The sequence below is a fragment of the Mytilus galloprovincialis genome, chromosome 6, assembly GCF_965363235.1.
Source record: "Mytilus galloprovincialis chromosome 6, xbMytGall1.hap1.1, whole genome shotgun sequence".
Taxonomy (NCBI): domain Eukaryota; kingdom Metazoa; phylum Mollusca; class Bivalvia; order Mytilida; family Mytilidae; genus Mytilus; species Mytilus galloprovincialis.
Window position 1 is genome coordinate 21,266,640 of NC_134843.1, and position 21,453 is coordinate 21,288,092.

The 21,453-nt window shown below is 32.4% G+C and overlaps 1 long non-coding RNA gene across 2 annotated transcripts; it reads left to right on the forward strand.

The window, feature by feature from the left end:
• The first annotated feature begins 2,818 nt into the window (after positions 1-2,818).
• LOC143079191 (uncharacterized) lies at positions 2,819-20,490 on the forward strand. Of its 2 annotated transcripts, none has more exons than XR_012979348.1 (5): positions 2,819-2,941; positions 11,734-11,906; positions 15,085-15,375; positions 18,342-18,374; positions 20,228-20,490. It is a non-coding gene; the product is annotated as an uncharacterized LOC143079191 (long non-coding RNA). The 2 variants fall into 2 exon arrangements; XR_012979349.1 differs by lacking the exon at positions 2,819-2,941 and adding an exon at positions 3,376-3,427.
• The last annotated feature ends 963 nt before the right edge of the window (positions 20,491-21,453 follow it).

Genomic DNA, 21,453 nt, shown 5'->3' on the forward strand with positions numbered 1-21,453 from the left:
TATAACTTCTATATACAAGTTAAAGAAAGTTATCATTGTTCATGTATAAAAATATTAACAAAAATGCCAAACTCCAAGACAATTCGAAAGAGGGAATCTGGCAGATCAAATGCTCGCCTATATCGAATGTTCTATTCCTTACTAGATGCAAAGGTTTACCGAGGATAATTGTTGGTCAACCTGATTTAAAGTTAGCTAAATATCTCACTTGCTTGACAGCTGTTTATTGTCAAATTTAGTGAGCAACTAAAACAGATGTAATTGGTTAACGTGTCTATATACTATAACCCTAAACTTATGATACAATGCAGTGGAGTGACATTTTTACATATTATGTCTGTTTGTTGTGTTTACACATCGCTGTCAATATAATGGACTTTTATGTGAATGACATACAAGCGAGAGGTTTGGCTAGTCATATAACCAGTTTTTATCAACTATTTTAACAATGAAAATGTCTGTACCAAGTCAGGAAAATTAAAGTTGATATTCATTCGTTTGATTAGTTTGAGCTTTTTATTTTGCCATTTGATTAAGGACTTTCCGTTTTGAATTTTGCTCGGAGTTCGGTTTTTTCATTATTTGACTTTAAAGCATAAAGACATGCTAAGTTTCCCTATTATTTAAAAAAAAACGTTCAACACATTCCGACACCAACGTTACAATTCTGTATATTTTTCAAATCAACAGAATTGACATAAAATACACGTACATGTATTGTACTTCTTAAGATATTTGTTTTCTCTCTCTCTCTCATATCTCCTCAAACTATTCAGTCAACTATTGTTAAACAATAAATCAAATATCTTGTCATATATTGATCAATTTGCGCTCGTTATGTCTATGTTTGTGGAAATATGAACTGTCTGACTTGCATTTGTATGACTACATAATATGTTATAGAATAATTATCAGACTTATGTAACAGATAGTCACCAGTTAATTTACATAATTATAAAAGATTAAGGAAACGAATTCGAACTGTAATTAACAATTTCCAACGTGTTTTTTTTTTTGCTGATTACAAAAGAGGACTTGTGTCCAACGTTATAAGCTTTATATGTCTTATATCAAGGGCTTTCTGATTGCTTAAACTCTGTAAAAGTTTTCCACGGAGAGAATCCTAAACTAACAATCAAGCATAAACTGAATAAATTGTAATAGATGTGCCTTGATATGCTTAGGTTAATTCCCCTTAATTTGGACAGATTAATTATTTAGTATTCAAATGTTTATTTTAGGTTTAATTTGATTTAAATATAGTAGGATAAAAGTAAAGAATGTTAATTTAACTGTTTTAGTATTTAACTTTGATATTTCTATAATGTTTTAAGAATATTCATTTATTCAAGTTTTCCTTTATACCTTTTCAGCTAAAGTTACCCTGTTTAATGACCAGATTAGGATTTAATTAGTTATTCAGTCGGAGTCGGCCTTGCACAGGCCTCCAAATACTCGCCGGAACTAAAATTAGTACCACTCGAGTCTAGAGTTAGCCACCACTTCGGTGCAGTTCGCCAGAGTTAGTCACCCCTTTTTGGTGCAATTATACAACTTTAAAACACAACGCGAAGCAAATTTACTTTATTTTACTTATAAGACTAACTCTTGGAACACTTTATTTTTCATTTTACATTTGAAATAACTCTATTTTTGAACTCCTTTTAAGAAAGTTTTCTGACTACTGTTTTCTTTCCGACTTTGATTAATGCAATTATTGTACATTTGTGAATAAAATATAGTTTCATTTTATTAATTGTTTGTTGTTCAGCCATAATCTGATATCAGGTATCCCAATGGTCGAATAGGGGCGAAGTACTGGCCACTACACGTCCCGGGAGGTGTCGTCACCGACCCCCTCCGTTACAAAATCTTATACCTGATGAATCATTCCGTTGTTCTAATGATTTATTTTCCAGTGCACAATTATCATCTGTACATTAATCAAATAAATTCTTACTATTTTATGGAAAGATAGTTGTGAGACATTTTTTATTTTACTTTATAAATCATATTTGCCATAATATGTTCCAATAGTTAGTCCTCATCATTATTCTTTACAGTCATAAACTATTTATAAATGGAATATTGCAATTTTTACATTTGTTATAACAAGTTGTGTGTCATCGTTCTTATTTATTCTTGGCCCATATCCTGCTTCAAATATTTTGTATCTTTATACTGTTTTTGGTGTTCCAATGAAATTGTTGTTGTAAGTTAGGACGAAGTTGAAGGCATTACAAGTACAAGAAACTATAATTAGTGCAAATATAAGTGTTGACAGTGCTTAAATACTTCAAGAACTTGTTTGACAAGCATTCTTCTGAAAATCTGTGTAACGAGCAGGGCTAAGGGAATATGGAATGCATATTAGCTCTTACCACAATGATTTTGTGTATTCACTGCGCTTACCTGTAACGAATCTCACTAAAATCGACAAAGAGGTTTAGCTGTCGTGTAAATGTTCAATGCACACGGAATGCCACAATTTAGCACCGTCTGTCCGTCTGTTACGTTACTAGAGTATTAATATTTAAGGCTTCAATATCATGTATTAACTTTTTAGACAATAAAATAAAAAAAAATCATATCTTAAGACCTGCATGTACGAAATCAAACTTCTATTGCAGGCGATGTTGTAAATTAAAACATCAGCTTACAAATTGAAGCCTGTCAGGTTTGCAGAGATAATTCTTGACTACAAAATTTAACATTCCAAGCAGAAATATATATTTTTAAAATGAATTTGTATTTGTACTATCTATAAACACAGTGCATGAAGTAAGTATGCTCATAAATAAATTCATTGTACGATTTCAATCGATCAGTGTGTAAATTGTAACGTACATTGCTACCTGTTCTAGATAATCAATAAGTATTCATTCATACTATTTAAAAAAAAAGTAAAATTTATTTTTACTTCTCCGACGTCTCATAAAATGTAAGTAAAAGTAAACAAAGATATATCAGGTTTCAAGCAAATTTGTTACATGTAATAGGATCTATTTTTTAAATATTTGAATGACATGCAAAACGAAACAAAAATAGAGATATTATTTTCTGTTTTCATCTAGTTGTTTGATAATATATGTATAAATTTTATCAATCTAATCAAAATATAGTTCACCGATTTCGTTATACATTTTATGTTCAAATAGGATAAATCCACGAAATTCATTAATACACAAACATACGAGGTCAATATCAATGCCCTCTCCCGTTCTTTTGGTTATTTTGTGTCTATGAATTGTTGTCTCATTAACGAATGTCCCCCATTTTACTCCTTTATTGGTTTATCTCGTAATACATTGACAGTTAACCTATAACATATGAGTCCCCGGAGAATGACGGACAGTGTAGATAACAATATCTGCCTTAAGGAATTCGTATTTAATTTATTATGATATTTTATATACTTCACTCTAAGGTAAGGCAGATATTGTTATCTACACTGTCCGTCATTCTCCGGGGACTCATATGTTATAGGTTAACTGTCAATGTATTACGAGATAAACCAATAAAGGAGTAAAATGGGGGACATTCGTTAATGAGACAACAATTCATAGACACAAAATAACCAAAAGAACGGGAGAGGGCATTGATATTGACCTCGTATGTTTGTGTATTAATGAATTTCGTGGATTTATCCTATTTGAACATAAAATGTATAACGAAATCGGTGAACTATATTTTGATTAGATTGATAAAATTTATACATATATTATCAAACAACTAGATGACTGAAAAAAGGTGAAATGAGCGATATATGTAAATCAATTCGTGAATCCATTATAGCTCATAAGCATACTATGTAGATTACTACGACGTGCTTGTCATCACGACGATTGATCGATCTGAATGTCGTCCCTCCTTGTTATCTGTGGAATTCAGAAATAAAATTCCTTTATAAACTTTTCTTTTAAATGGATTAGTTACGAGTTTATCTTAAGGTACTATCTTGTTCCATGTGAAATGAAAAAGTTTTAATTGATTATTATTTTTTCAAATCATTGTTTTATCAGGGAGATAACTCGTCTAGAAAATTTATTTCATAAAGGTTTTTACAATAAAACCTATTGTGTGATGAACCAAAAAGACGAATGCATAACTTTCTATTTTCGGAAAGTACTAAAACCTACTCTATCATATATTTTATTTAGAATTGTATCGGTCAGTATTCTTTCATATCACATATTGTGTTCTGTCCATTTACAATATCGACTCATTCTGATATTTTTTTTTCACAAACTTAAAATAAGTAAAACAAAATATCTGCCACCTATATTTTGTATTAGCAATTTGGGACAGTTAAGCAATTTGACAAAGTATTGTGACCTTTAGAAATTGTCTCTTTTTATCTAAGCCGAATCTCCCTTAACCAATGTTTATTTTTTTAGCAGTCGACCGTGATAGTAAATCATAATAAATTAACCTTTTGTTGTGACAATATCAATATTCCTTTTGACAAAGTAGTCAATAGTTTCAGATCAGGTATGACTCTAATGAATTTTTATACCATGAATATTTTTTATAGAGTGTCCTATAACATTTCATGTGCTTTATAATTACGACCCTGCATACAGAGGTATCCACTTCAAGGACTCTTCCGTCCTACAGAATTACTAGGCCTTGGTTCACTTTCGTTTGTAATTTGTTAATATTTTTGTTTCAACGAATTTAACATATATTATTAATTCGTATATTTTAACAAATTTGATTCGTTTAGGGATAGTCACATCTATAATATTAAAACTAGAACACACCCGCGAAATCGCGGGGAAATAGAGCGTTTGTAAACTGTAAAAAAAATATAACCGGAGAATTTCAGGTGAGGTATCAAAAGCCAAATGTACTTGGGGACTGGGCACTTTTTGTTTGCCCTCCCCTTTTTACCAAATATCGATTTTTATTCCTTCTGTTTCTGTATACTATGAACTTACATGTACACGGCCGACACTCGGCTAACCGAGAGATTGGTCGGTTAATCTATATTGAGTATGCGGCTATATGGGCGATTGGTCTGTTAATTGGGTTGGTTATACGTCTGTTAAGAGTAAAACGCTTAATATAATGTTAAATTCTATTAAATATACAGATTTTTTGAATGTTATAAGCACCAAATCAAAAAAAGAAAAGTGTCTGACAAAATGATATCTATCATAGAACATTTTGCACTTGTAAAAACATTTCTTAGTTTGCGCAGTTTTCAGTAAAACTAAAAGGCGTCGCGCAAGTATGTAGTATTTATGCTTATACGCATAGCAATTTTTTTAATAAAAGGCGAAACAAACACATTTAGATATCATTTATAGGACAAAAAATAGTAAAGTGGTTCTAAAAAATAAATCGACATTAGTATATATATCATAATTGTAAAATAACGTGAATAATACCATGTTTTCGTGAAAATTATGGGGAAAAAGTCTGTTAATGGGTTGGACAATTCAAATTGTGTCAGTTAAGAGTTATTTAGCCACGACAATAATTTTGCTACCTTTATATTTTACCCTTGAAAAATTTAAGAATGAAATGTTCCTGAGTAAACAAAAATGACAATACGGTGCAACAGTATCCTAGAAAGAGCATTTATTTTGACTTTCTTTGCATTTTATTGAAGGGTGTGTCACTTCAATATAGCGTGATATGGATTGGCCTCTGGATTATGCATGAAATTTTTTATTGACGTTTTCAATCAGCCTTAATTTTTGTGTCTGTTCGAAGTAGTACGTTCTCAATTCCGACTGAAAATTACTTTCTAATACAACACAGGGTACATATAACGTGTTCTCGTTCACATATGAACATGATATTTGTCACTGGACGTTAAACCCTAATTCGTCAGCATCATCCAATTGGTTCTTTTCTTCTATTACTTAATCATATGTTGTTTACAAATCACTCTAAAGAAGTAAAAGGAAAGAAGCGAATGCAGCTACATTTCGTTATTTTAAGTTTCAAATCATTTTATTCCGTTTAGTTTCTTTCTACATAAATGCAGAGGAGAACTACAGTTGTCTATGGTGGCCGGTGAAGTCCATTTCGCGTTTTATAGGGCGAAAACACGAAATCGCGAAGTCGAAAACGAGAAATCGGTTTCGCGTTTTCGCCATATAGAATATGTAAGGCGCAAACGCTAAAGCGCTAAAACGCAATATGGCATTAACCTGCCACCATAGTTGTCCGCATGTAAACTTCTAGAATTTGTCACCAATACAAGTACATCGCAATCCGTTACTGTTTCAACATCCATCGGTGTTTCATGTGTGTATTCTTAAACAAGTATTATTTTTCTCTCGTTTTTAGCAATGTATTACTCTCTACTGTCCTTATAGATTATTCTATATTCTGCGTTTCCATCCAGATTCTCGTGTATACCATGAGGGTCCGGATTGGGGGTATTGTTTATTTCTGTATTCTTTAAATTGTTATGTCATTTTTTCTACATTTCATTTATCTTACTCATTATTCTTTCTTTTTTTTTCCATATTTTGTCATCCCAATATATATTACTTACTGATTTTTAGTTACATTACGACGTTTATCTCTTATTTATATACTGGTTACAAATGTAGATGACAAATTTGTGTCATTCATGACAATTAAACAGAATCAACATGATATATGCGATCATTCTTGGATGAAATTAATATTACTTTAATATTACACTTTTTGAAACCATTTTTATCAATTTTCAATTTCATGTGTTGTTTCCGTATATGTTATGTTTCATTGCTCATGTGTTGTTTTCGTATATTTTAGCCGCTCGTCTTGAGCCTACTCATTTCATCCGATAACACCCCATATAGCAATAAAATTAAAATTGTATTGCCATTCATAACTCTTAACAGACCAATTAACAGACCGGGTTTTATACATCCGACCCATTAACAGACCAGGTTTTAAATAAAGATTGATTTATGTCACCAAAATACAGATTTTCGTGTAGATTTTTCACACAATGATATCAATATGGTTAACACACATAATGCCTTTCTTTTTTCGATGTTCAAAATATTGAATGCAAGTAAATTTAACCAATGTGTCATTTTGTGTACATTTTATGTGTGTAAAATGTGTATAAATTTATTGATGAGTAACCCGCCTTTTCATGTTATAGATCGTACATCGAAGCTAGAAAAATAATAATTACACCACTGAATTCAGTACATTGAATTGTTTTGTTAGACATGGATACTTTTTATGATGAAAATATATTTAGAAAGTTATACAATGAAACATGCTGAACTTTCAATGATTTTCTCGATAACACCTGATTAACAGACTTTAGCCAACCCGATTAACAGACCAACCGCCGATATAGCCGCATACTCAATATAGATTAACAGACCAATCTCTCGGTTAGCCGAGTGTCGGCCGTGATGTATACTATAATTACTATATTAAAACGGTCACTGATATATTGTAAGAAGTGACCGCCGTGAATAGTAAAGAGCCCCCCCCCCCCTCTCCAAGTAAACCATTGGGATTTATGGTAAATTATAGAAAATTCAATTTGTTCATAGTATATATGTATGCAGTATACAGAAATAAAGCAGTGATCGCCAAATTATGTTTATATTTTAAAACAGGCCTAAATTTTTAAGCAAGGATGATAAATGCTAGAACACGCCCGCGAAATCGCGGGCATTCAAAGCCGTGGTTGAAAGTATGTAAAGTGTTGTAGATGAATTTTTGTAAAATATTTAATGACTGGAGAATTCCAGGAAAGGTATCAAAATTCTTAGGTACTTGGGGACAGGACAATTGTTTTCAACACCTCCTTTTTTTCCCACAATTCCCAATTTTTTGTTTACTATTTATTTCAATATACGTTTAGTATATTATGATCATTCATTACTATAAATAAAGTGTGTTTGCTTTTTACAATCAATTCCCAATTTACTAATCAATCCACGGTGGTCATTGATATTTTATATAGACCCTCGATCTCTATTTAATATACTTAGTGACCCGATGAATTTTTGTAAAAGATTTTATGACTGGAGATTTCTAGGAAAAGTATCAAAAGTCAAAGGTACTTTGGGACAATTGTTTTTTCTAGCCCGGCTCCTCATTGTTTTCCACCAAAACTCCCACTTTTTTGTTTTCTATTAATTTCAATAATGTTAGCGTTTATCTTTTAGTATATTATGAACATTCATTACTATAAATAAAGTGTATATTTGCTTTTTACTATCAATTCCAAGTTTACTAATCGATCCACGGCGGCCATTGACATATTACATAGACCCTCTCTATATAATATAATATGTGACCGCCGTGGATTGTAAACTTGAAAATGATAGCAGATAGAATTAAAATACTCTTTATTCGTAGTATATGTATGTTCAAAGTATACAGAAAAACGCAAACCGGAAGTATAATCTGACTTAAAATTTCGTCCAATGACGGGACAATATCCGGATGCCTTTTTTCTAGTTTTTCTCCCAAAATAACGCAATCTGAATAATCATATGAATGGATGACAAATGCGACTTTGCACTGCACCTATAGGACACAGAGGCGTGTTGATTAATTTATTGTGGAAAGAAGAGAAGTGACACACAAAATGAGGTCTTCTCGTTTAATAGTATAGATTACGAGGTCCAATTTGTCAGCCGTCATCACGTAAAAACAACGAATCAAAGAATTCAACTTTATATATAACTAATTTAGTACAAAAGTGTAGATTAAAAATTACACCACTCAAGGCCCTTTTGTTTTCCACGTAATTAATATTCCCAATGATTAAGAAGTTCCGGGTCGAGTCCGATACCGATACTTATCGTCCTTCCCTACGCCTATATCACCCTGCTCTGTCGCTCAGTAATTATCGTATCAAGACTTCAAAACGAGACCAGGCATTATCCACGACGTCACAATGTGAGAGGAGAAGTTATCAGCGACGTCACAATGCGAGAGGAGACGTTATCAAGCTTGCTTTCGTCAAGCGCAAAACTGTCTTAGGGAGAGGAAAAAATACCATTAATAGAACGATAAACAGATAATCGGGTTTTCTACGTATAGATATCGTAAAATATCAGCCGCTCGACACAATGTGAAACTTTTTAGCTCGTTCGCTACGCTCACTCGCCAAAAAGGTTCACATTGTGGCTCGCGGCTGATATTTTACGATATCAATGTGCAGAAAACCCGATAATCTATACCAATAGTATATTCACCTGTTTAAAATACTTATTACCTTATCTGTATGTTCCGCATCTGACAGGCGCACCAACAAACGGTGTATTCATGATTAATATGCTATATACACGGGTCTTAATCACAGGTCAAATTGTTACCAGTCCTATTGTAGTATTTTAATCAGTAAGACTTTCTAAGATAACAATATAGGACAATGCTGTTGATTGAAAAAATACTCCACTCCAGGTTTTCCAAATAATTAATATTACCAATACTTGATAAGTTCCAGTTCGACGGGTTCAAACAGAAAGATTTGAAAGCAGACGGAAAACTGTGCATCTTATAATCGGCATGACTTTATCAGATGACAATACTAATACTAAAATAAGGCTTGCGCATAGTTATATACTTTAAATCAGTCACGGACCCGCGATATCACGGTTGTGTTCTAGTGTTAAACTATATTTTCGAAGGTAGAGAGAAAACGGCGGATAGCAGAAAGCATATTGACCGGCAAAAAGCATATTGCACGGTTATTTTAAGAATATCTAAAAACCGATATACTTTGTGACAATCTAATTAAAAACCGATCTCTCATCGCTCCTGTTTCTGATATGTCGCGTGGGAGATCTAACGAAACCGGCTTTGAGGTCACATGTGAGTGAACTAAAAGTCATGAATTTTTAAAGATATGCAAATGAGTTGACGACCTATTAATAAGCCAATCAAAAAAGTTTGTGAATTATTATGACTGACGATTTCGTCGTAAATAAAATGAGTTACATCCCTTTGCCTTACGTTAAACTTCCAAGATCGTGGAAGACTCAATTTCATTGGTCGAAAAAGACACACCTACGAGGTCACTCACATGTGACCTCAAAGCGGGTTTCGTTAGATCTCCCATGCGACATATCAGAAACAGGAGCGATGAGAGATCGGTTTTTAATTAGATTGACTTTGTGACGTCATGTAATGAATTTCAGGATATTGTTTTACGTTTTGAAACAAATGATATCTGTGATCGAATATTTGACGAAAAAAAATCTTCAAATACATAAGATGTCCAAAAAAAAAAAGTAAATGAAATAAAAACTAATATGTTGTTATTGTCAAAGAGACAATGTAATATCTATAAAGTTCCAACAAATCTAAATGACGATTTTGATACAAACATGGGCGGAAATTAATAATATAACAAATATACTAGCCTTTGTATGAGGTCAATACAGGATATATCGACCCAAAGAAGTATATCGACCTCGGACTTCGTCCTCAGTCAATATACTTCTTTCAGGTCAATATATCCTTGTATCGACCTCATACAAAGGCTATATTTGTATAATAACTGGATATTGGTTAACAATATCATTTATGATTAACATACAGGCTATTTTCGGTTGAGTGGTTTTGATTTTTGATTCAAAAAGTATTAAAAAGCATTTTCTTCATTTTTTGAGAAGATGAAAAGTTTTGATTTTCACGTACTATTCGCACACATGGAACATTTTAACTGAGCATATTGTGTTTTATTAACTGTTAAAAAGAGTAAAACATGATGAAAATATAAACTGATGGACTTTAAAACACATCACATCTAAAACAAATCACCAAAGATACCAGGTTTCATAAACTTAGCTGTTAGTAACTGTGAGTACTCTCAAATCTGTTACGTCTTATTTGTTGTAGAGATGTATAAATACCCTGTCCGGTCTATAATGTATTGTTATTTTTTTATTTTTTTTTTGCTTTGTGTCGATCTGATGGGTTAATCCCTTCTCAACTGATCTTTATTATTTGTTAATATATTGTACTGTTACACCACTGTCCTAGTTGGACGTCCGCTAACATGCTTAACCCTGCCAAATTGTGTGTGTCTATGCCTGTCAGGATCCTGTCATTCAGTTTGCTGTCTTTTGTAAATGTAATGTAATTTGATGCGACTGTCATACACGTGGGATGTTTAGAGCTACAAAACCAGGAACAATCCACCATTTTCTACATTTGAAAATGTCTGTACCAAGTAAAGAATAAGACAATTGTTGTCCATTTTTTGATTTGTTTTATCATTTGATTTTGCCATTATTATGCCATATTTTGATTGGCTAATACGAGGGTGTTAATTTACTCTATCACATGGCTGAGCGGGTGACATTTGTTTGGAATGTCACCCTCTCGTCCAGACCAAACCAATAAAAAAAAGTAATTTAAAGGAGGATGAATTGAATTTACATCAAGTTATTAAAGACAATGTTTAAGTTCTACGTTTCGGTTCAGATTTTATTATAATACTGTTAAAATAAAAAATAAATAAAACATCTTGCTTCACTTCTCTTGATGTTTCTAATACCCGTAACGTTGTTACATACGTGACGTCATAATTTTTAACAATACTGATAGGGCACACAGTATAATAAATTAAACAACATATAGCTTAGAGGGTGATGGAGCAGATTGGTACCCCTAGAAAAAGCATCGTAAACCTTGGCTTCGCCCCGGGTGACAATGTTTTCTCATGGAAGCAATCTGCTTTATCACCTTCTCAGCTATGTGTTATTTATAGATCTATATATTTAAAGTTTTTTTCTTCAGATTTGAGACATAAAAGACACAGAGCAATCCAAGCTATGCTAGTTGATGTTATCAATCTACATTAAAACATACAATTGAGTTAAATGAATGAAACATAAAAGTGATAAAAGAACATAAAATGGATTTTTTCCATGTTTGTTTATTTACTTTTTTCACTTGGAATTCAATATATGGTGAGTTTTTCAATAATTTAAGCAGTCTGGTTAAAGAAGAGGGGCGAAAGATACCAGAGGGACAGTTAAACTCATAGATCGAAAATAGACTGACAACGCCGTGGCTAACAAATAAAACGACAAACAGACAAATAGTAGTACACAACACACACTATAGAAAACTAAAGACTAAACAACATGAACCTTACAAGAAATTGAAGGTGATCTCAGGTGTTCCGGAAAGGTTAACAGATCCTGCTCCACATGTGGCACCCGTCGTGTTGCTGATGTTATTTCATAGCCGGTAAATAGTCTAATTCGGTAGGTCACATTCGTGAAACATTCATAGGTCATACTCGTAAAACCAGCCACCATTATCCACTTGCGCATGTGGATAGTGGGGGCTGGTTTTAATTTACCTGTGATTTTATGAAACACTTTATTTGCTTAATAAATTAACTTTTAGTTGATTGCCTTTCGAGTGGCATATTTTTTAGCATTTCCAGACCAAGAACAAATTACCAGTACCTCCGATACGTAGGTTCTGCAAACTAGGGCATTCGAAAGTAAGGCTTAAAAATTTGATTGCCACTGGAAAAGAAGCTACTAAAGAACCCAAAATAGTTGTTGAATAGATTCGTTAAGGGGGTCAGTGAAAAAACTATGTGAATTAAGTTTTGTTATCCTTCATTGAACTTTTGATGTCGTCCCTAACAAAGAGACGGTTCGATCCCAGACCAAGTCAAAACAAGGACTCGAAACCTACCAATTTATAAAGTAGCTATGCATAATAAATCATTTACTGCATCTCCACTAGGACAATCGAATTTAGAAGTAAGACCAAATACTCGTTGTTTTTTGAATCCAAATGATATTACATCAAAGACTTGCACGTAAAGAATCCGACTCAGTGTGCTGGTCGATTACAAACAAGGGTTGCTATTATACACCAATTGCATGTGTTTGTCCTGACGTGCATGTTTAAACTTGCAAACTTAATAATTAGCATCAGTTCATAATTCATCATCATATGCAACAACATACTTATTTTCGTCACTGCACATCAATGTTTTCGAAAGATTGAAATATGCATCAAATACCTATTAAAATTAAGAATGGTCACGTGGAATGTGTCAAAGATACAACAACCCGGCCAAAGAGCAGCAAATAGCCAAAGGACAACAATGTCAGGTTGTTATCTAATCGACGATTCAACCATATCGTTTTTTCATGCTATACTTTCAAAGCATTCACGAACTAGAAGAAAATCCCCTCCCTGTTGTTACTACTAAGGTTTACTGTGGATACTGGTTATTTAGTACATGTATGATTATAAAGTAATGATGATGACATCAATTCTGTCTTGTCTGAGCGTTTACCTCAAGTCCTTAATGATTGTAACATATCTATCAGTCTCCGGATGGGGAATTTCTCGATGTGTTGAAGACCTGTTTCCTTTTTTTGATGAACAATATTACACAATGCCGTCACAAAAAAGCAGGCAGATATTGAAAACATGCTGAAAGTATTTAAGCTATTGTCTATGAGTGCACCAAATTTATTTAAGCTTTTGTCTATAATGCACAAAACAATAAACGAAAAACAAATATGATACACAACAACATACGACAACCACTGAAATACAGTCTCCTGACTTGGGACAGGCACATGTGCACAAAATTTGGTGGTATCAAACACCTTCAATAAAATTAATTTGACTCGTTTAATGTTTATAAAATTTTAACAAAATATAAACTTTGACCTTTTGACAAAAACATAAACATTTCGAAAACCTTTTTACTTAATTAGAAAGTTTCATAGAGCAGTTTTACAAACACTTATTTGTTCTTCTCCGAATAGGTCAAATGTTTTATGAAGTTGACGCGTCAATGACTTAACTTTACAATTCTTGAAATACCCGCCCACCCAGGCCAATTTAAAAAATATAATAGTATTCAAACTTTTGTCTCCCATGTGTTTAAGCGGTTTTTTTTTAAATATTTTTTTGTAAGTTACATATACTTGTATTGTGACTGTCATCAGTTTTTTGTGTTGTGTGTGTAGTTTATATTGACGTGTAGACCTGTAAGTTTTGTAGATGCTGATCCAAGCCTAATAAAAGTTTTTACATACTTTTCTTTTGTTTGAAATTTGTCAGAGAGAGTCAAAAGATTAAAGAGTAATTAAAACGTTCAGTTGATTTTTGAATAGACAATAATAGTGCATTGACTTGACATATCAACGATATAAGGATGAGTCTTAGAAACGGGGAAATGCGAGGCTCTGCCGAGCTTTTTCCCCGTTTTGGGCCGAATGCTTATATCGTTGATATGTAAAGTCAATGTACTATTATTGTCTTTATACTGCAATCTAAAAAAAAAAAAAACATTTTCAATTGTTGTTTCATGATTGTGTTAATGTTATTATTTGCTTAAATATTGGAAACTTCTCCCTTTTATAAAAAGGCCTCATATCATGCAGGCGGTGAAATATACAACACGATGAAATGTACATGGTTACCGAATTTGTTTGAGAATGAACTAAAATATCAGCAATAACCATAAAACATAATAATTTATAGTTTGCAAACCAAAAATATTAACAAGTGAAATATGTTATTTTTCTAAAAATTGCAAAAGAAATAAGTTTGAGTCGTTGTATACATTGGAAACAAGAACAGGTTGAATAGGTCGTATGAATAATTAATTATAATTTCGGAAATTTCTAATTAAATATTCATGAGGAAAAGTGATATCAGGTCAGTGACTGTATATGACATAGAAATATACGGTCAACGCATTTTGACTGATCAAATAGAACGAGTGCAGTATAAAGAGTGATATTATCCCTGTAGTGTTATGTACCTCCTTAATTAGGATTGCACGCCGTTATCCACTCTAATATCGGCTGCTGCAACACTTCTTAAACATTTCATATTACAATGTTCTAAATGGTATCAACAAAACACGATTAAGACTTTTAATACGGAAACATGACATTTGCAAGTACATTACAGTGTTCTGTTTCTTGTTTAACTTTTATACTAGTCAACATTAGGGTAAGAAAAAGTTTAGACCGATTAAACTGGATTAGCAAAAAAAATGATTTATGCGTTTATGGGGATACACATAATTATGATGTATTTTTGTTTGGGATCCAACGCCAACATTGTCGTAACATGTTTAAATATTTGTTTTAGGTTCTATCTCAATTGTGGGATATGGATCGCTACAATTAAATTCGCCTTTCGTATTGGCATGTTATATACCCTCCTTTAATAACAGCGGTGCAACATGGAGTAATACTAACTTGTCGTCATTGACTTGTACCAGTACTGGTTTTTGTCAAAAACCCACTATAGGCAACTCCAATTTTTCAGCAAATGAGTCTGGTATTTTTGTGGAAATAGACCCACTACTAGAGAAAGATGATCACATAAAATGGACGTGCTTTTATGATTCTAAAAACATTTCGTACACAATTGAAATCGGTGAGTTTTAATTAAACGTATGTATTATTAATTACATGTTTTGTTTCGTCCGTCCGACCGTTTTTTAGTTAGCCCATCAATCTATCCTATCTATTTTGTAAGCATTTTACAGCCTACATATCTTATCCAATTAAAATAAACTTTGTTGTCAAAGATTGTTAAGTGAAACCAATATATTGCACATGTTCGAAAATTACTTCGAATCGCTCCATTGGACATTTATAAAATGTACGTCAAAGCTGAAGTTTATCAAATGTTTCAGCAGCATATCAGACGAATATCTCAGAGGAGGTCTGTAGTTCGAAAAAACTCTTCCGATTTTATTTTCAACGGGAGCCATGTCTTCTCGAAATGTCAACATTATTGACATTTCTAATATTGACGGGAAAAGGGGATGGAATATTCTGATGTCATTTTGCTTAATATAATAAAAACTTTATAGTGAAACGCCAGGAAAAAGATCAAAATTCATATTCTCTTTCGCAACACTTAGTAACGTATCTTGGTTTGGTTAAAATAATTTAAAAGATAACACTCAGTCAGACACGCGTTTCATCTTCAAAAGACCCATCAGTGACGCTAGATTTGAAAAAAAGTTAAAAGGGTCAAATAAAGAACGAAGTTGAAAAGCATTGATGACCAAAATTTCTAAAAGTTTTGCAAAATACAGCTTAAATAAAAAAGAAGATGTGGTATGAATGCCAATGAGACAACTGTCTACAAGAGACCAAAATGACAGACATTAACAACTATAGGTCACCGTACGGCCTTCAACAATGAGCAAAGCCCATACCGCATAGTCAGCTATAAAAGGCCCCGATAAGACAATGTAAAACAATTCAAACGAGAAAACTAACGGCCTTATTTCTATTAAAAAAAAATGAACGAAAAACAAATATGTAACACATAAACAAACGACAACCACAGAATTACAGGCTCCGGACTTAGGACAGGCATATACATAAATAATGTGGCGGGGTTTAACATTTTAGCGGGATCCCAACCCTCCCCCTAACCTGGGGCAGTGGTATAACAATACAAAATAAGGTTATCTAAGGTTTTCTATTCCTATTAAATGGAGAAAAACCTTAGTAATTAAAAAATTCAAAATTTGTGAACAGTTCATTTATGAATATAACCATATCAATAATAATTCATGTCAGCACAGAAGTGCTGACTTGTGCACTGGTGATACCCTCGGGGAATTAAAACTCCACCAGCATTGGCATCTACTCAGTTGTTGTAACATATGGTCATTCAATCCAGCAACAAAGCTGTATGGTCAATGAAAAGTGGCAAGTTTTGAATCAAACCGTATGAAAAAAAAACCAAGGTGTATGTTATTTGCACCCTGTTGTAGCATCATATACAGAAAACCTTCAGCGACATGTTTGGATGCCATCTCTTGAATAAATCTAGTGTAAAATAACCTTCTTCTTGCAAATTTTGTAATTTACACCTCATTCTATTATTAATTACAACCGTTTCCCAATGCAGACAACAATCCTATTATTATGGTCATATTTTTAAACAAAAGGGCAAACTGCTCAATGGCTTTGGTTAATCCGACTGGTTTTTTTTAGCTTCTGTAAATAAAATGCAATAACAAAAACACATGTTATAAACAAACAATGAAATGTATGCCCTTGCAAGCTTCTATAATGCAGATATTGTACTCTATAACGGCATTTCAAAATATTCATGTTGGGTGTATACTTATTTCCATAAAGTCAGGTTGTCTATAATTTATTAATATTGCAGTTACAAACATATTCTAAGAGGGTTTAGATAATCTAGGATTTTAGATTTATGACATATCTTTCACAAAATGATAAGAACTACCACTTCAATTTTGTCTAAAAAAAGACAAAATATTAAAGAAATTCAACAACTATTTTTTTATCTATTAAACATGTGAAAATAACTTTATGTACTTTCCCTCATACAATCAGAGATATGTTCCTTCCAGGAACTGCTCCTTTGTCTGCTATGTATGGTTTGAAATTTACAAATAAAAGGTAAGAGGTTCTGATTGATGTTACAAAAAACGTGAGGATGATTAAAACCATTAATGAGCATTTGGTATCCACGTAATATCCATTTACCTTACCTCCTATATATTTCTAGGAATGTGATTGGTTAAAAGCGCCCTCGTGGAGGCCTTGTATATTTCATTTTAGGTTAGTAGAGAGGCGGGCTTATCTCATACACGGTTAGTAGTGGTGTTACGTCCCTTTATATTCCTTATAAGGTAGTAGGGAGGCGGGGCTTATTTCATACACGGTTACTGTAAACCAACTTATTTTAGCGAGCGATTTATTTTCGAGACTTTCGCGGGTAGAAAAAAAAAACGCGAATTTAAATCGTCGCGAATATGTAAAACTTCCATTATTCCTTATTAAACTTCATCAAGTTAATCAGAAAGTCGCGAAATCAAATACCCGCGAAGTGGTCTAGAAAGGGTAAAACGCGAAATAAAGTATCCGCGAAAATAAGTTGGTTTACAGTAGTAGTGGTGTTATGTCCCTTTATAAATCAAAACGGTACTGAGAAAAAATCGTGAAGGTTTCAACAGACGAAGAATTCAAGTGAGATGATTAATATTGAAATAAATTCATAAAACACATTTAAACCTAACAAGTTGTTACTGTTGGCATTTGTTTTTGTAGGATCAAAGGAAGGAGTTCCTTAATGCTAACAGTATCGAAGACTTTCTTATTTTGATAGGTCACTAGTCTAAATTTCACACGTTAAGATAGTCGGTAAGATAAATTCGTTACATAGTGTGCTAGTGACCTAATACGGTATATATTGGGTCAGAGAGCGCACTAGCACACTATGTAACTAATAATACTAGGGTAGAAAATAACAACTTGCATTTCGATCTTTTGTTTGAAGATTGAGCATTACAACACTTCAATTCCCCATTGTGGTTAATGTTAAAATTTCTATATCATCTGCTTCAGGTTCATCAAATCCAAGTGGTCAGAAAAAGTCAGGTAAGAATAACAAAAAAGTGAACGAAAGTTCCATACTCAATACTACGGGGCGCCGAATGGGACTCTTGTGGTTTTGTACAAAATTCAATTCTGTCATAACAAAATCATTTTTGTCTTACAAAACTATGAGCTACAGACTTGTTTTGTGAGAACTTCAATTTTGTGATGACAAAATTCATTTTTGTCATGACAAAATTCATTTTTGTAGACAAAATTCATATTTGTCATGACAAAAGTCAATTTTGTCTAAAAGGTATGCAAATATAAACATATTTGCATACAAAATTGACTTTTGTTACCTGATGTGGAAATTAAATCACAAAAGTCAATTGTGTGAGGTAAGATTCAATTTTGTGAGACAAAATTGACTTTAGTGAGACAAAATTCAATTTTGTGAGACAAAATTCAATTTTGTCAATTTTATTGAGACAAAAGTCAATTTTGTTAATTTTGTTGAGACAAAAGTCAATTCTGTCAATTTTGTTGAGACAAAAATCAATTTTGTTGAGACAAAAGTCAATTTTGTTAATTTTGTTGAGACAAAAGTCAATTTTGTTAATTTTGTTGAGACAAAAGTCAATTTTGTCAATTTTGTTGAGACAAAAGTTAATTTTGTGACGACAAAATTCATTTTTGTGACGACAAAAGTCAATTTTGTCAATTTTGTTGAGACAAAATTCATTTTTGTCAATTTTGTTGAGACAAAATTCATTTTTGTCAATTTTGTGTAACAAAAGTCGATTTTGTATGCAAATTAGTTCACAGAAACCAAACTAAACTAATTTGAATACAAAATTGACTTTTGTCGCCCAATTTTCAAATTAGGTAACAAAATTCAATTCTGTGTAACAAAAATGAATTTTGTCATGACAAAAGTGACTTTTGTCCGCTGATAGATAATTTTGTATGACAAAATTTTAAATTTGTAGTATGATACAAATTTTGTTAAACTGAACTTATTTTTGTTGAACAAAAGTCACTTTTGTCCGTACAAAATTGAATTTTGAGTACAAAACCACAAGAGTCCCATTCGGCGCCCCGTAAATACTAGTATGTGTGTTTGTCGAACAAATATTTTCAAGTTAAAATAAAATTTGATAAATGTTGTGCATCGAAAAAAAATTCTTGATTGACAAAAAAGGTATTCAATCTCATTAATCTAACTTAAAGTCAAATTGACAACGACACAAAAAAGACCCAAATCTTAGACATATCATAGAAAATTGGGAACTAAGCAACACGAACAAACAAAACTTTTGTGCTGATTCCAGGTGCTCCGGAAGTGAAAACAAATCTCGCTCCACATTTAAAACTCGTACTACAGCTTGGATAATGTTCAAACCTATCTTAAAATCTGTTTTAACAATCGTAAATTTTAAGATTTGTTCTAGAACACCCTGTACATGAGTTCTCTGGACAGTTTTCGAATAGTTTCTAACCGAAGAAGTTTTACCCTGAACAGATTCGGACAATTTGTTACCATAACAGATTCGGACAGTTCTACCCTGGAACGGTTTTAGACATTTCTACAATAGAAAAGGTTTGGACAATTCTATATTAGGACTGACTATGGCAGTCTTATCTTAAATCATATCCTAACAGTTCTATTTTTATAGCAAACGTGGAAAGTAATAACGTTCTGACAATTCTATCATACTCAACGGTTCCTGAATGTAAGTTTTACCATCGTATGGAAGAACTGTCATACGATATTTTTAAAGAGGCTGAACCTGATTTAAACTTTCAAAACCGGTACCACACTAATAATTATACACCAATATTCACATGTAGCTAGTGATTTGTGTCCAAAGAGAACATTTCTTTAATATACTCTTTATCTATTATAATTACAGAAACCTCAAATGGTGGACTAATAGCTGGCATAGTAGTTGTCTGCGTTTTAATTTATTGGTAGTAATAATTAAAGCTGCAGCAATACTATATTATGCGCGAAAAACTAAGACAATTTGTTTTCCATATTAAGTGTTCTGCTTCATTACCTTATACAATTCGAAATACTGTAATTTCATATAAGCAAATATATATTTGTGACAAAGAATTTAAAATGTGTATAACATCGAAATAACACCTAGGAATAAACAATAAATGAACATGGTGGTCGTCTTTTCTTTGTACATTAATAAGGCCGTCAATTATATATATTTTATTTCGTTTGAAATAGGATTTTCCCGTTCGCTATTTGTAGTAATTATTTATAGATGGGAACTAGTATATCTATTTCGGATACTGGTTTTGTAACAGTATGTACTATTATAATTTATAAATTTGATGTTAGGTGCATAAGGCACGAGGAAAGTTTTGGCGGTTTTTACGGGTTGGGTTTATAGTGCGGTGACTGAAGGCAGATTTTTTTTAATTTAATCTCCCCACCGAACACACACCTATATAATATATCATTGGACAGAGGAAATCAGGACTTCATATGGTCACATTTTTTTTAAATTGAGGTCAAAGGTCATATGTAAAAATCTGTGAAAATTTGGGAGGGTTTCAATTTTGACATTTTTTTCTATTTCTAAACTCTACCTAAATACAAATGATACTTTTTGGCTTTAGTAATGTTTGTTATTATACATAAACCTAAAAAAAACTCCTAAAACGACGTTTTATAAACAAAACTTCAAAAATTAAGTTTTAAACCTATAAAATGTTTAGAGCACCTTAACCTTATGAAAAATTTCAATTTCAGGTAAAAATCAAGCAGGACAATACTTTAGAATTATTTTAAACTATCATAATGGGTGAGGTATCAAACCAAAGCAATAGAACTTTACAGTCAAATATGACCTCAAATTGAATTTGCGGATACTTCAGTTTTTTTATCGACTACTCGTTGCTTTTGTTTTTTTTTTCACAATTATTACTGCTTCCATAGTATTATCTGTTGTTTTGTATTTTTCTCTGGTTAATATCTATTACATTATAGGTTTTGTACCTATATCCCCCCTTTTTTCTTTGCAACGTACCACAAACTTCATAAGTATTCCATATAAAAAAAGAAGATGTGATATTATTGCAAATGAGACAACTTTCCAAATGAAACATACATTAACAATTA